Source organism: Cyprinodon tularosa, unplaced genomic scaffold (assembly GCF_016077235.1).
Source record: "Cyprinodon tularosa strain WSP-4 unplaced genomic scaffold, ASM1607723v1 ctg117, whole genome shotgun sequence".
Lineage (NCBI taxonomy): Eukaryota > Metazoa > Chordata > Actinopteri > Cyprinodontiformes > Cyprinodontidae > Cyprinodon > Cyprinodon tularosa.
This window is the reverse complement of record NW_024037970.1, coordinates 331,967-345,942: the sequence shown is the minus strand read 5'-3', so window position 1 is coordinate 345,942 and position 13,976 is coordinate 331,967. Positions and strand designations below refer to the sequence as shown.

At 36.3% G+C, this 13,976-nt stretch overlaps 1 long non-coding RNA gene across 1 annotated transcript; it reads left to right on the top strand.

Annotated features, from left to right (window-relative positions):
* Positions 1 to 338: 338 nt before the first annotated feature.
* On the top strand, positions 339 to 12,082 carry LOC119798527. The gene is made up of 3 exons (XR_005282730.1): positions 339 to 432; positions 9,138 to 9,566; positions 10,539 to 12,082. It is a non-coding gene; the product is annotated as an uncharacterized LOC119798527 (long non-coding RNA).
* The last annotated feature ends 1,894 nt before the right edge of the window (positions 12,083 to 13,976 follow it).

Sequence of the window (13,976 nt, the reverse complement as noted above, 5' to 3'; positions counted from 1 at the left end):
GAAATGGAAAACGAGGGCCACACTAAGCAGTGTTTTTTTGTGGGGGATAAATGCATAAACTCTATTTATAAATATATATTGAATATTTGAACTACCACTACACTATATATATATATATATATATATATATGTATATAAACCCTATATATACCCTACATATACATACATCTAGTACTCAGAGTGTTAAGACACTATTGTCATTATGTTTGCATGTGTCCTGTCACTCAGACTCTCTGGGATTGTTGTTCATTGTCCGTTCAAATGTAATCACAAAATGCCCACCAGTTTGCAACCAGCACTCATCTGCCCACCCTCTCCATCCCTTTGCTTGTGTTTGCAGGTTTGCATCTGAATCACAGAGCTGGTGGGGGCCCGAGCACTTGGCCACGTGGACCAGATTGATGCCATTGTCTCGGCACACTGACCTTTGCTGTAATACCCATGGCAGACATCACAAACTCTCACATCAATTTACTCCAATTGGATGTGGCATGTCTTGGCTAACTCAATTTGTGGAGAAATGCACCTGTCTCTGCCTTCCCTCCCTATAGATTTACTCAAAGGGAGGGTGGGGAGAAGGCAGAGAAAGGGAGAGTTAAGGGAGAGCTTTAGGAGTGAGACACACTCCTGGTCTACTCCCCTTCCCCCTCCTCACCCCTAGAAACACTCACCCATATGCATATAAACACATACTTCTTTTTTCTCTATCCCTCAGCTCTTTTCCGTCTGACATACTTTGCAGATGTACCATCTCTGCACAAACATAAACCCCTTGGACTCGTGTTCGTGTGTTTGTCTGTGTGTGTTTCCAAGGTCTGGGCAGAGCGTCTGGGAGGAGCAGAAGGAGAGCCATTAGCCTAGCAGTAATCAGATTAGAGAGACGTTAAAGGGGATGTGAATTTAAACAGCCAGCAAAGAGAACAAGAGGAAAAGTCTGAGGTGTTATTAAGGTTGTTCATTACTCATACACTCTGCATGCTCATGCTTGTCTGCAGCATAAGCTAAAGTTTGGTTTGCAAGTGGACTTGTGTATGCAGCTTTTATGCATTAGAAAAGTTGAGTTGTTTTTTTCTAGATAGTTGGTTGTGATGTAATAATAAATAATCTGACAACAAATAATTTGCAGGTCAGTTCTATTTATAGTCTCTACCATCTTTAATCTACTAAATCAGGATAGAGCTAACGTGAAGTGAATAAAGAATAAATTCTCTATGGAGGGTGAAGGATAATGTTTGACTTTATGTTGGGGTGAATTTAGGTGTATTTAACATGCACAAGGTTAGCTGATTCTAGTCAGGTAATGCATTACATCAGCGTGGGTCCTCAGAGAGATGGAAGTCCATCTGTTGGTTTCAGAGTGTTGCTTTATGCAAAGTATGCAAGCTGTCAAAGATGAATAATATGTGTTGGGATCTGAGCATTAGGTAATGAGCAGCATGCTGTGAGGTGAGGCGTAACACAAACCACCACACCATCCTACCCTGTGCACCCATAGGGTTCACTTGTAACATATGCATCTGTTTTACCATGTTGTGATGGCCTACAATTATTCACTATGTTCACTACTGTGACAGTGCTTTAGTGATTTTTGATTGTGTTGTTGATGGCCAACTAAAATAAAAAATAACACACTTTGTATTTTTAACATAATCGCCACACTTCTGGGGTCTTAAGTCAGCAGGTGATTCATTAGCAATAGACACAGGAGACCTGTTCTGTCTAAGCTTTTCATACCCATGGCTGGAGTAAAATAAATTCTCTGAGCTGAATAGGGACAATATTTGTTAAATGCACCAACAGACACATATCTATTATCTTGACTAACTGAGGTGACCCTGATGTTTACTCCCCTGAAAAACTTCTGGTTCCTATTGGAGATGAAAGACACTTTAAAAAAATCAAATGAGATATCAGTGCTATATATATGTGTGTGTATATATATATACACTATATTGCCAAAAGTATTTGCTCACCCATCCAAATTATTGGAATCAGGTGTTCCAATCACTTCCATGGCCACAGGTGTATAAATTCAAGCACCTAGGCATGCAGACTGTTTTTACAAACATTTGTGAAAGAATGGGTCGCTCTCAGGAGCTCAGTGAATTCCAGCGTGGAACTGTGATAGGATGCCACCTGTGCAACAAATCCAGTCGTGAAATTTCCTCGCTCCTAAATATTCCACAGTCAACTGTCAGCTGTATTATAAGAAAATGGAAGTGTTTGGGAACGACAGCAACTCAGCCACGAAGTGGTAGGCCACGTAAACTGACGGAGCGGGGTCAGCGGATGCTGACGCGCATAGTGCGAAGAGGTCGCCAACTTTCTGCAGAGTCAATCACTACAGACCTCCAAACTTCATGTGGCCTTCAGATTAGCTCAAGAACAGTGCGCAGAGAGCTTCATGGAATGGGTTTCCATGGTCGAGCAGCTGCATCCAAGCCATACATCACCAAGTGCAATGCAAAGCGTCGGATGCGGTGGTGTAAAGCACGCCGCCACTGGACTCTAGAGCAGTGGAGACGCGTTCTCTGGAGTGACGAATCGCGCTTCTCCATCTGGCAATCTGATGGACGGGTCTGGGTTTGGCGGTTGCCAGGAGAACGGTACTTGTCTGACTGCATTGTGCCAAGTGTAAAGTTTGGTGGAGGGGGGATTATGGTGTGAGGTTGTTTTTCAGGAGCTGGGCTTGGCCCCTTAGTTCCAGTGAAAGGAACTCTGAATGCTTCAGCATACCAAGACATTTTGGACAATTCCATGCTCCCAACTTTGTGGGAACAGTTTGGAGCTGGCCCCTTCCTCTTCCAACATGACTGTGCACCAGTGCACAAAGCAAGGTCCATAAAGACATGGATGACAGAGTCTGGTGTGGATGAACTTGACTGGCCTGCACAGAGTCCTGACCTCAACCCGATAGAACACCTTTGGGATGAATTAGAGCGGAGACTGAGAGCCAGGCCTTCTCGTCCAACATCAGTGTGCGACCTCACAAATGCGCTTCTGGAAGAATGGTCAAAAATTCCCATAAACACACTCCTAAACCTTGTGGACAGCCTTCCCAGAAGAGTTGAAGCTGTTCTAGCTGCAAAGGGTGGACCGACGTCATATTGAACCCTATGGATTAGGAACGGGATGTCACTTAAGCTCATATGTGAGTCAAGGCAGGTGAGCAAATACTTTTGGCAATATAGTGTATATATATATATATATATATATATATATATATATATATGTTTATATATATATATATATATATATATATATATATATATATATATATATATATATATATATATATATATATATATATATATATTTATATATATATATATATATATATATATATATATATATATATATATATATATATATATATATATATATATATGTTTATATATATATATATATATATATATATATATATATATATATATATATATATATATATATATATATATATATATATATATATATATATATATATATATATATATATATATATATATATATATATATATATATATATATATATATGCCTCTGAAACAATACAGCAAATAACAGCAGGGTGTAAAATAAATGCAGGCAGGAAGTGCATACATGTAACGCCACAACCAGGTAGCTGTCATAGTGTACAGGAACATCTGCCATGAGTATGGGCTGGAAGTCCCAAGGTCAAAATGGAAGACACCTCCTAAGGTAGTTGAGAATGACCGAGCTAAGATCCTATGGGACTTCAAGATCCAGACTGACAAACAGATGATGGCTAACCAACCAGACATCGTGTTGATCGACAAACAGCAGAAGAAGGCAGTAGTGATAGATGTGGCAATCCCAAGCGACAGCAACATCAAGAAGAAAGAACACGAGAAGCCTGAGAATTACCAAGGGCTAAAAGAGGAGCTAGAAAAGATGTGGAAAGTAAGAGCAGCAGTGGTGCCAGTGGTAATTGGAGCACTGGGGGCTGTGACTCCCAAACTGGGAGAGTGGCTACAGCAGATTCCAGGTAAAACATCAGAGGTCTCTGTCCAGAAGAGCGCAGTCCTAGGAACAGCTAAGATACTGCCCAGAACCCTAAACCCCTAAATAAGACTGTTTATGAAACTAAACCAGGTGAAACTAAAACTTTTCCACATGGTATGAGGAGTACTGGATAGAGCCCATTGACAGATGAAAAAGATTTTTATCTTTAACGCAGAATGTTAACACATTTTTTTTCTTCAATCTTGGTGCTGCTCTAAGTAGGTCACTTTGTCAGCTTAAGGCATACTTTAGAGTCAGTCCATTTTACACGATTACAATAATAATGATTAATCAGTTATTAAATTAGTTGACAAATATTTCAAGTCACAATTCATCCGATTAATTGTTTCAGAATCAGACACACACACACACACACATATATATATATATATATATATATATATATATATATATATATATATATATATATATATATATATATATATATATATATATATATATATATATATATATATATATATATGTGTGTGTGTGTGTGTGTGTGTGTGTCATCATCACATTCAGTAGCCAGAAATTTCAAAGTGCCATGAGAAAGAAAGAAAAGCAAATTTTACTGCTGTAAATTTGATTCAAGAATAAAAGTGAGTAATTGAAATGAGATAATAAAATAAAAAGGTCAACTGAATGATAACTTTATTAATTATGTTTATATAGCACTGCCAAAGGCTGCTCTGAACAAATATGTTTCTAATCTTATTCTAAAACAAATTGGGGTTTCAGAATTGTTACCCTTTTCCGGTGGTTTATTCCAGATTAGTGTTGCATATGAACTAAAAGATGCTTTTCCATGTTTGGTTCTGGTTCTAATTATGCAGAATAGATTTGTGCCAGAAGACCTGAGAGGTCTTAGTGGAGATACACTGACAACAACTCTGTACAGTAATCCTAAGCCATTCAGTGATTTATAGACTGAAGAAGTATTTTGAAGTCTGTTCTCAGAGATATGGGGAGCCAGTCTCAGAACTTTAACCCTTGGATTATGTGCTCTGCATTCTTAGTTTTAGTGAAGATATGGGCAGCAGGAGATCAGCCTCAGCTTGCTGATCAAGTTTTTAGTCAGATCTGTGAAGTTCTGTTGCAGCAATCAGTTTGACATGAGTTCCTTTTTCATGATCCTGCTAAAACATTAGTACGTTAATCTTAGAGACATTCTTTAGTTAATAGAAGGCTGACTTTGTTGCTGCCTTAATGAGCCTCTGAAGGTTCAGGTCTGAGTCCATCCCTCCACCCAGATTTAGAGACTGATTGGTTGTTTCCAACTGTCTTAACTGAAGCTGTGTGCTAATATTTAAATGCTCTTCCTTTGATCCAAAATGCATTATTTCAGTTTTGTTTTAATTCAGCTGAAGAAAATGCTGGAACATCCATGCCTGGATTTCTTCAATGCATTTACCCAGCATTTGAATGGAATCATAGTCACTTGGTGGCATCATAATGTATATCTGTATGTAGTTTTTGTATAAGATTTAGATTAAGATATTGTGCTAAAACACCAAGATAAATACAATAAGTTGATTTTTACTTTTTCTAAGGGGGGTATGGTGCAGCTGAATACAGCCATTGAATCATGTTGCAAGTAGAAAAGAATATGTTTAGAAATATCTTAACATAAAGGTCTCCTTTGGTGTTTAATGAACACTGTGACTTTGTGTGTAAGTGAGGAGCCATTGGTAAACTTCACCTTATTTTTTAGAAAACATGTTTCTCCTTTAAAATTTTTGTCCCGACCGATATATGTACTGCAGATATATCTTTTCTCTGTAACACGTCATGCATGGACATTTGCACACACATAAAAGGATGTTGAGATAACATTTACAGGTCTTATAGATTTTGCCTGCAGTGGTATTGACAGGCGAGTCAATAAGCCAGCAGGGTAAAGACAAATCTAACCTTACTATTCACTTAACATCGACTTGGGTGGAATCTCCTGGAGGACACAGCGAAAAGAGCAATGCAGGGCAACATACCAGAACGCCATGTGCGATGTTAGTGCTCATCTGATGACTGACAGAGAAAGTGCTGCTACTAGTGACTCACAGTCACTTTAACACCAGGTGTGTGCATTTATCTGAATGCAATTTATTGCAAAAAGATTGAACTATCTAGGCACTATGTTTACTTTCTAGGATTTTACCTAGAAGTATTTTATAACCTTTAAAAGAACCTAAATGTTATCACTGCCCCAGTAAAGGTAAATAAATCATTTACCATTGATCTCTTGCTGAGGTATAATCCACTAATAGTAGAACCAACAATGGAAAATGATGTGCTGCAGTCTCTCCATAAACTCATTCAATACACACATCATACGCTCCAAAAATGAACTAGAAATAAGTAAAAATCTCTTAAATTACATGTATTAACCCCAATATAAGTTGTTAGATAAGATTATTTACCAATGGAATGAGCATTTTTAATCTTAAAATGAGACGATTAGATAATATGCACTTGAAAAAACACACTGCAATTGTTTTTTTTCTTATTTTAAATGTAAATCGTCTTGTTCCATTGGCAAAGTGTCTTACTTACCTCTTCATTTATAGAAAACAAAAGCACTTACTGTAAGAAATAATACCTTTTTTTTGCAGCCTATGGTAATTTTTTTCAGTCAGTTTTTTATTGCCATGTTTCCAGAATATGTTTTTTTTTTTTTTTTGCATTAAATGTTTTAAAAAATGTCCTTAATTTATATGTACAAGTTCAAATAAAAATATAATTAATTATGGCAAATTGCACTAAAACCAAAATGCTGGAGAGTTTAGCATCTGGAGAGCTGTGAGGGTGCTCCGTGGCTATTGAAATATAAAGCCAGAACTGTTACAGATGTTTCAGTCAGCCTAATTTAAGTCTAAATGACAGGTTTGTGTCCCCTGTACAGTTGGCTGTCAGTTGTTGAAGGGCAGCAGATCATGGGATGGTTCTACTAAAACCCAAGAGGTTTCATTGTGGTACAGAAACAAAGCAATTTTCACCAAAAACTTTTTTTTTAAGAGGAAAGACAAATAAAAACCTGAAACACTTGTATCTAATACTGTGTTCTAATACTTTTAAATTAAATAAAAATCAAATAAAAAAGATACCAAGGAAGATGGGTAGGGGGAGGTAATGACAATGATAACACAGACCTGTGTCAGTCTGGATTGAAAGATTATAACTCAACTACATGCTTAGTAAGACACAAAAACAGGCATTTTACTTTGACTGACACACCAGACAAGCACAGGATGAACTGGAGAAGCAATGAGGAAGCTCAGGTGGCAACTATGGCAGAGCTACAGACTCCCCAGCTCACTTTGGAAAATCTGTCAGATATTAGTAGGGCACTCCACAAATCTAGTAATTTTGGGAGGCTGGCAAGTATAAATACATTGTTGGGTAAAGTAATTTTGAGGTTTCCATAAAGTTATAAGGAAAATTGAAGGACATATTCAATAGTTAAGATCAAATTAGACTTCAGCTCAAACAACCCACCCAAAATTTAAGCCTAAATCTAGTTAATACCTGTGGCAAAACTTTAAGATGTATTTTTACAAATGCCCTTTGTCTAATCTGAGTGACTTTTTTACAAAAATATTTTGCTCAAGATGTATTAAGCTAGTAGATACATGCCTCACACATAGTAGCTGCAGCCACCACACAAGTTTGGATTCGGGGGGTTGAATACTGACCAGTGGTCTTAAACTGATGATGTTGCAAACCAAAAATTATTTTCATTTCATTTAGTAATGTGCCTTTGTCTATTAGATCATATGCCAACATGTATGGGGAGCTAATGTGTTAAATGGTAAAAACTTTAAAAAGTATGAAATCTTCTTAACCCTCAATTGAATATTTTACCTAAAACCATTCGTATTAACTTACTGAAACGTCTTTATTCATGGTAGATGGTAAATGTTAATCAGTCATCCAGCATTATTCATCCTGGCTCAATTTATCAGCTCCTTTGTTAAACTTGTTAACTAAAGGAAAATAAATGGATTTTGGGCCAACTGTCCAGCAACCCTGTTCCAGAGGGCATAAGGTCAACCAAATAAAGAATTCAAAAGTTGGCTAAAAGGCAGGAATCCACCAATTTCAGAAGCCTTTACAAGTTTACATTTTATCACACCTACTTCCTGATTACATATAAAAGACTGATAAATGTTATTGTAACATAAGTTAATTCTGTAACTTTAGAGTTTAACATTTTCTGAACAACTCCTTAAATGAGAATAAATTAGTACATGTAGAATGAAAGAAGTATCATCACTGACTAAGCTAACATAAAGGATGAAACCTGTCTGTTGTTAAGTTACATGTTCAGCAGAAGTCATGGTGTTTAAAAAGAGCAGTTTGTATTTTTGAATTTGAGTTCTGTGCAGAGGTCCTCAGAAGATTGTATCTGAGGATCAGTTGTGATAACAAACATAAGACATAATGAGAAGAAGACAGGAAAAGTGAACAGAAACTCACTTATTACAGTAAAACACCCCTGAACCAAAATAACTTAATCTCCTGTTATACTTTAAAATAAGATCTACCTGTAGTTAATACTGCCATGTACTGTATCGCTTATCATTCTTCACCCATCTTTCTCTCTTAGAGGCAAGAAGCATTCTGGGTAATGTAGTAAATCACCAGCTGAGCCAGACCAAGGGAAATTCTTCCTATTTGCAAGAAAAGAGAGAAAACAGCTTCAGCAGATGGTTGCTCACACTGAGTCTGGTTCTGCTGGAGGTTTCTTCCTGTTAAAAGGAAATTTTCCTCTCCACTGTCACTACAAGCATGCTTAGTGTGAGGGATTGCCTTCAAGTCGATGAGTCGATGCAATCAACTGGTTTTCCTTAGATAGAAAACTTTAAATCAATTTTGCTGTGTGATCTGGTTGAATTGTCTCTGTCTCTGCCTTAAGATGACGTTTTGTGAATTGGCGCAATATAAATAAACAGAATCACATTAAATTATATATATTATAGATTATAGCCTATCATCCCAAAGAATAAAATCTGCGGTACAATCATTTTCTACATTCTGAGCTCAGTTTAATTTAAAGGAAACTAGAACATTTGCCTACAAAATCATATAACTGCTTTTTTCCCCCTTATGTTTCCAGCTAAAGGTCCAGTGAGTGACCTATTTGAGCCACGCAGCAGAGTGACCCCCCATGCCCCCTCACACCCACTACCACGACCCGTCTCTTTGCCCCACTCCCCTCCAGAATGCTGAGGCATCACTGCTCCTGAGCACACAGTCCGGCAGCACCCCCTGACCCCGCGCTGTCCCCCATTATAGAGCAGTCAGAAAGCTTTTAGGGGCTCCGGTAACGCTGAAAGATTGATGGCGTAAAATGGGATGGAGGAGGGGAGAAGAGCAGGTGGTTAAGAAGAGAATGTCCTCCTTAATGGGTTGCCAGGAATGTAATTCAATAATTATGAAAAGTGACTCAAGAGAGCAGGCTGGATGGATGGATGGATGGCTTCTGATGGAGGCTGGTAGCTCCTTTGGTGTTCATGCCTTGGCATCCTCAAAGCGACAGAAACAGGTGAGCAGATTTCTCGCACCCAGTCTGCCTGTATTTAGGAGGAAAAGCCAAATACAGACAGAGTACGACTTGCATCATCAAAATCAAAACAATTTTTACCTTTTTTTGTTGTGTTAAACGTCATTGGTTAGAAATGCTGCCTATAAAATAAAATAGAAAATTATCTTTTTATTTAATGAAAATAATAGCACTATAATAAAGTAATTGATTCATAAGCAGTTAACAAAGATTCCCAATGTTTGGGGAATAAAAGGTGCACTCAGATTAAATAGTTTACAAGCTAATATGCACCGTCTAGTAAAGGGAATACTGTTATTCTGTTGTAGTAAGTCTAAAATGTATGAATTATTCTTACTTCTGTGGATAAAAGTCCACTTTTAATGAAGTTACTGCTAGTGTTTTCAGTTTAATATTTATATTATTTACAATCAGTTCAATCCTAAAATAATGAATAATTTTGTTAATTTTTTTTTTTTCTGGACTGCGAAATACATGCTTGTAAAACAAAGATCACTGATTATGTCTTCACTGATTATCATTTGAGGGCAAAGTTGAACTGTTTCCAGTAAAAAAATATTTTTTTAATGATTTACTCAGGTGGCATTGGGGCTTTCTCTAAAAAGCTGCAGGAATAATATGAAGTTTGTTTAAAAAAAAAAAGAAAAATGAAAAAAATATATGCTGAATAATTCAGTGTGTTGTGTTTTTTCATTTTATTCTTACTAATGATAATAAATTTCAAGTTTTTATTTGATTTAATTGAATTTATGATCAGGTGTTGTATTACTTGCCCTGCGTTACTTTAATGGACTTTCTAATTAAATTGTTATGCCGCCTCTGTTTCAAATGTATTTACAGGTGGACAGCTGATGTGAAACACAAAATTATATTCGAGTTATCAAAGGACAGGATAAAAAAAGAAAGAAAAAAAAACTCTCCAGGGGTGCAATGATAATTCTATTATTCTTTCAGGTTAATTTCTGCTCCCTTTCATTGCTCAATCATCTGTTCTTCCACTGTCAGGTGAGTCATGCTCTTTTGAAGATAAAGATCCATAGATGCGGAACATCTCAGATAACATTTTTTTGGTTGAAGGTACTTGAGAGAAAACCACTCTGGATATAATAAGATGTAAGATCAGCTGATGTTTGCCGGTGATGTTTTCACTTCACTTCTTTTAGAGCCTCCTGCCTGCCACTTAGTAAAGCACTTTGTAATTGCTGATTTTAAGTGCATTTTACATTAGATACTAAAGACATATGCAAGGCCTTTTCTACCATCTGAGCCCATTAGCCAGTGAAGATGCTAAATCTTCTAATGCATTAGAGAACGTAAGTCAGAGAAAGGGAGCTGGGCTTGGTTTGTGTAGAACACATTTTAGACCAGGCAGGCCTTCACCTGCCTGTTGTTACTCCTTAGTAGGTCATATTTTGAATGTTTTGTATAACTCTTAAACAGTCAATAAATCTCAAAAAAGCTTTACAATCTAATACAATCCATTATGGATAATAATTTTCTCAATACTTTGAATTTTAAGCTACCGGATTTTATTTTCAAAACTTTTGCATACATTTAGCCTTTTGTCAAAGGCTGGCTTTTTATAGCTCCCCAAATACATGCTGTGTTTGAGGACCAGTGGGAAGAATGCATAGAGCTGTGGTTTATCTTTAAACATATTTAGGCTAGAGAGGCATTCAAAGATCAAAGTTCTTCAAGAATTTGTGTCAAGAGCTGATGCTTCAAGGTGTCCTCCATCCATTGCGTGAACTTGACATTTTTTAATTACAGAAAAGAATCAGCTTGTAGAGATGTACTCCAAAAATGTTGGGTTAGGAAGGGAGGATTTTACTTTGATTTTTATTTATTTCCTTTCTCTTTTTGGGAAAATTTGGAACTAGAACTAAACTCTACCTTGTACTTTTCCATGACACACAGCTTGATTTTGGTGTATCATGCACCCCCGCATTCAGACAAAATCAGTCTCAGCTGTTCCGATTTTCTTTGCTTTTTTCATGGTAAAACTTTTAGTGGTAAACTTTTAGGAAATATTTTAGTGAAAATAATCATTAGAAGACATAAAGAAAATCAGAATGACAGCAAAGGGAGTGTAAAAAGAAAATTAATCAAATTAATTTAACTGAATCAAAATCCCAGTACATAGCGATGTGGTTGTATTGTAGTTGACTATACAAAGCTCTTCTGATATGAAGGCAGTTTTGGGCTATGTAAAGTTAGGGGTGGTAGGTCTGTTCTTTTAGTTTTTACTTTTAGGTCAAACAATTGTGTACAGTTGTATTTTATTTGGATTCCCTCCCAAATGTATGCAACTTCAATTACTCTGAATCCATAAGGCAGGACCTCAACAAGGCAAACATCAAACACCAGAGGCTAAATAATCAGTTTTTTAAACTTTATTTTAAAAATCAAACAATATAATCATTAATTTATATAAAACAAGTGTGAGCTAACAAAAAAAATCACAATTTATGTAAAAACAGGTGTCAGCTAAAAATCCCTTAAATAATGAGTTCCTTATATTCTAGTTCTCCATCATTTGACACAGTACCGGTACATAAGAGATTACTTTTTGACTTTAACAATTTATTTACAAAATCAAACAATTTAATCAATAATTAATGTAAAACAAGTGTGAGTTAAAAATCTCAATTAAAAACAGGTGTCAGCTAAAAATTACTTAAGGACCTAGTTATACTATAGTTCTCTATTATCTGACACAGTACATAAAATGTGGTTAAACCCCCATAACTCCATAAAACCCTCCATGTTCTGTGTGGCTCTGTGGAAGGGAAACTCCAGCCTAATCAAAGCAAAAATTACTCCTAAGAAAAAGTTTAAGTTAAAGTTTTCATAATGTTGTCATATCTCAATGGCAGAATCATTAATGTGAAAACATGCTTTAGGTGGCACTTGTGTTGTTCTGTTTTTATGGTTCTATTATCATTGTTTGTCACCTTTTGGTTGGTTGGTTTATTTGCATCTTTAAACAGCTGTTGATTCTGAATAATACTTAATGTTTACAATTGTTTTCTCATCAGACACTGAAAGTTTACCTTGTTTGACATGTTTGCAGTATTTTCTAAAGTTTTTGGAAAATGTTATTATAAGATATCAAACCAATAAAAATAGATACAGCTTGTTTTTTACTTCCGCCTTATATTGTTTGTGGGATTTCTGTTGATGTTCTTTTTTTTATCTACAATACACTTCCTCCTTTCCTCATTTTAGTATGTACCCACTTACTTACCACATTTACCAGGCGCACAATAAAGTGGGTACTGTGGAAGAGCAGTGTTTTGCAGTTTTGATGTGATTTGCAAACTGTAGCATATACATCTGACCTCAGCATGTCAATAAAGCCCTTCTCCAGTTGGTGAAAGTCTTTTATTCTACTCCTGCTCATCTTTCATCTGCTGTATTACATCCCTCCTCACTCTACCCAGGGTCTACTTTTGCTCTGTGTCTTCTTCCTTTTGCTCTCCAAGATGTATTGATAATTTCCAGCAAAAATACGATTTTGGGTTATTCTACAGAGCTAAAAATCTAATAGCAGACTCCTCAATTGAATTGTGCTTTACCGGAGTGGAGAACAATAAACAGGGAGGAGGGCTCCACTTCCAGACGCTCAACATGAGATTATTGTTCAAAAGAGATCTGATGCGATTACAGGAAGCAATAGATGATAATTACATCAGAACATGACTTTTCCTCTGCGAACACTTATATTCATCTGGGTTATGCATTGGCCCAAAACTGAAATGTGGCAACACACTAGATGACATGCCTCCAATGCTGTTGTCATGAAAGAAGGTGTGTGAAGTCAGAGCAGGGTCATGGGACCATTTCAAATGTCTGAAGGACTTCTTTCTCCATAATGGTTCTACTCTCACTCTTAACATAAACTTAAACACCTTATAACTTAGCTTTTTCCTAAAAAGCATACCTTATTTCTCTATTTTTTCGCAAGCCCTGTCTTTTTTGGTGTTTATACAGTATCATGTATTATCAGTAACTGCAAATATATTGCATATAGGAACGTGTGTTCCTATATCCAATTTAACTTAGACTTAGACAACCCTTATTGTCATGTTTTCTACACAGAGAGTATACAAAATGAAATCCCGATGCATACAACTTTTCACCAGTGAATGAGCAGTTTACAACAGTGAAATGAACATTACCATTTATAAGGTGTAGCAGTGATCAGAATATAAACAGTGTTGGAGAAAAGAAAAAAACTGTTTAAAGTGATGCTGCAAAAAGCATTGATATGGAAAGTTTCAGTCCAGGAGAGATTATGAAAAAAAAATGTCTATCAGTAATAGAAATCAGTAGTAGTATTAAAACTCAGTAGTAGGGATTATGAAAAATCAGCCATGTTGATAGTGTAAA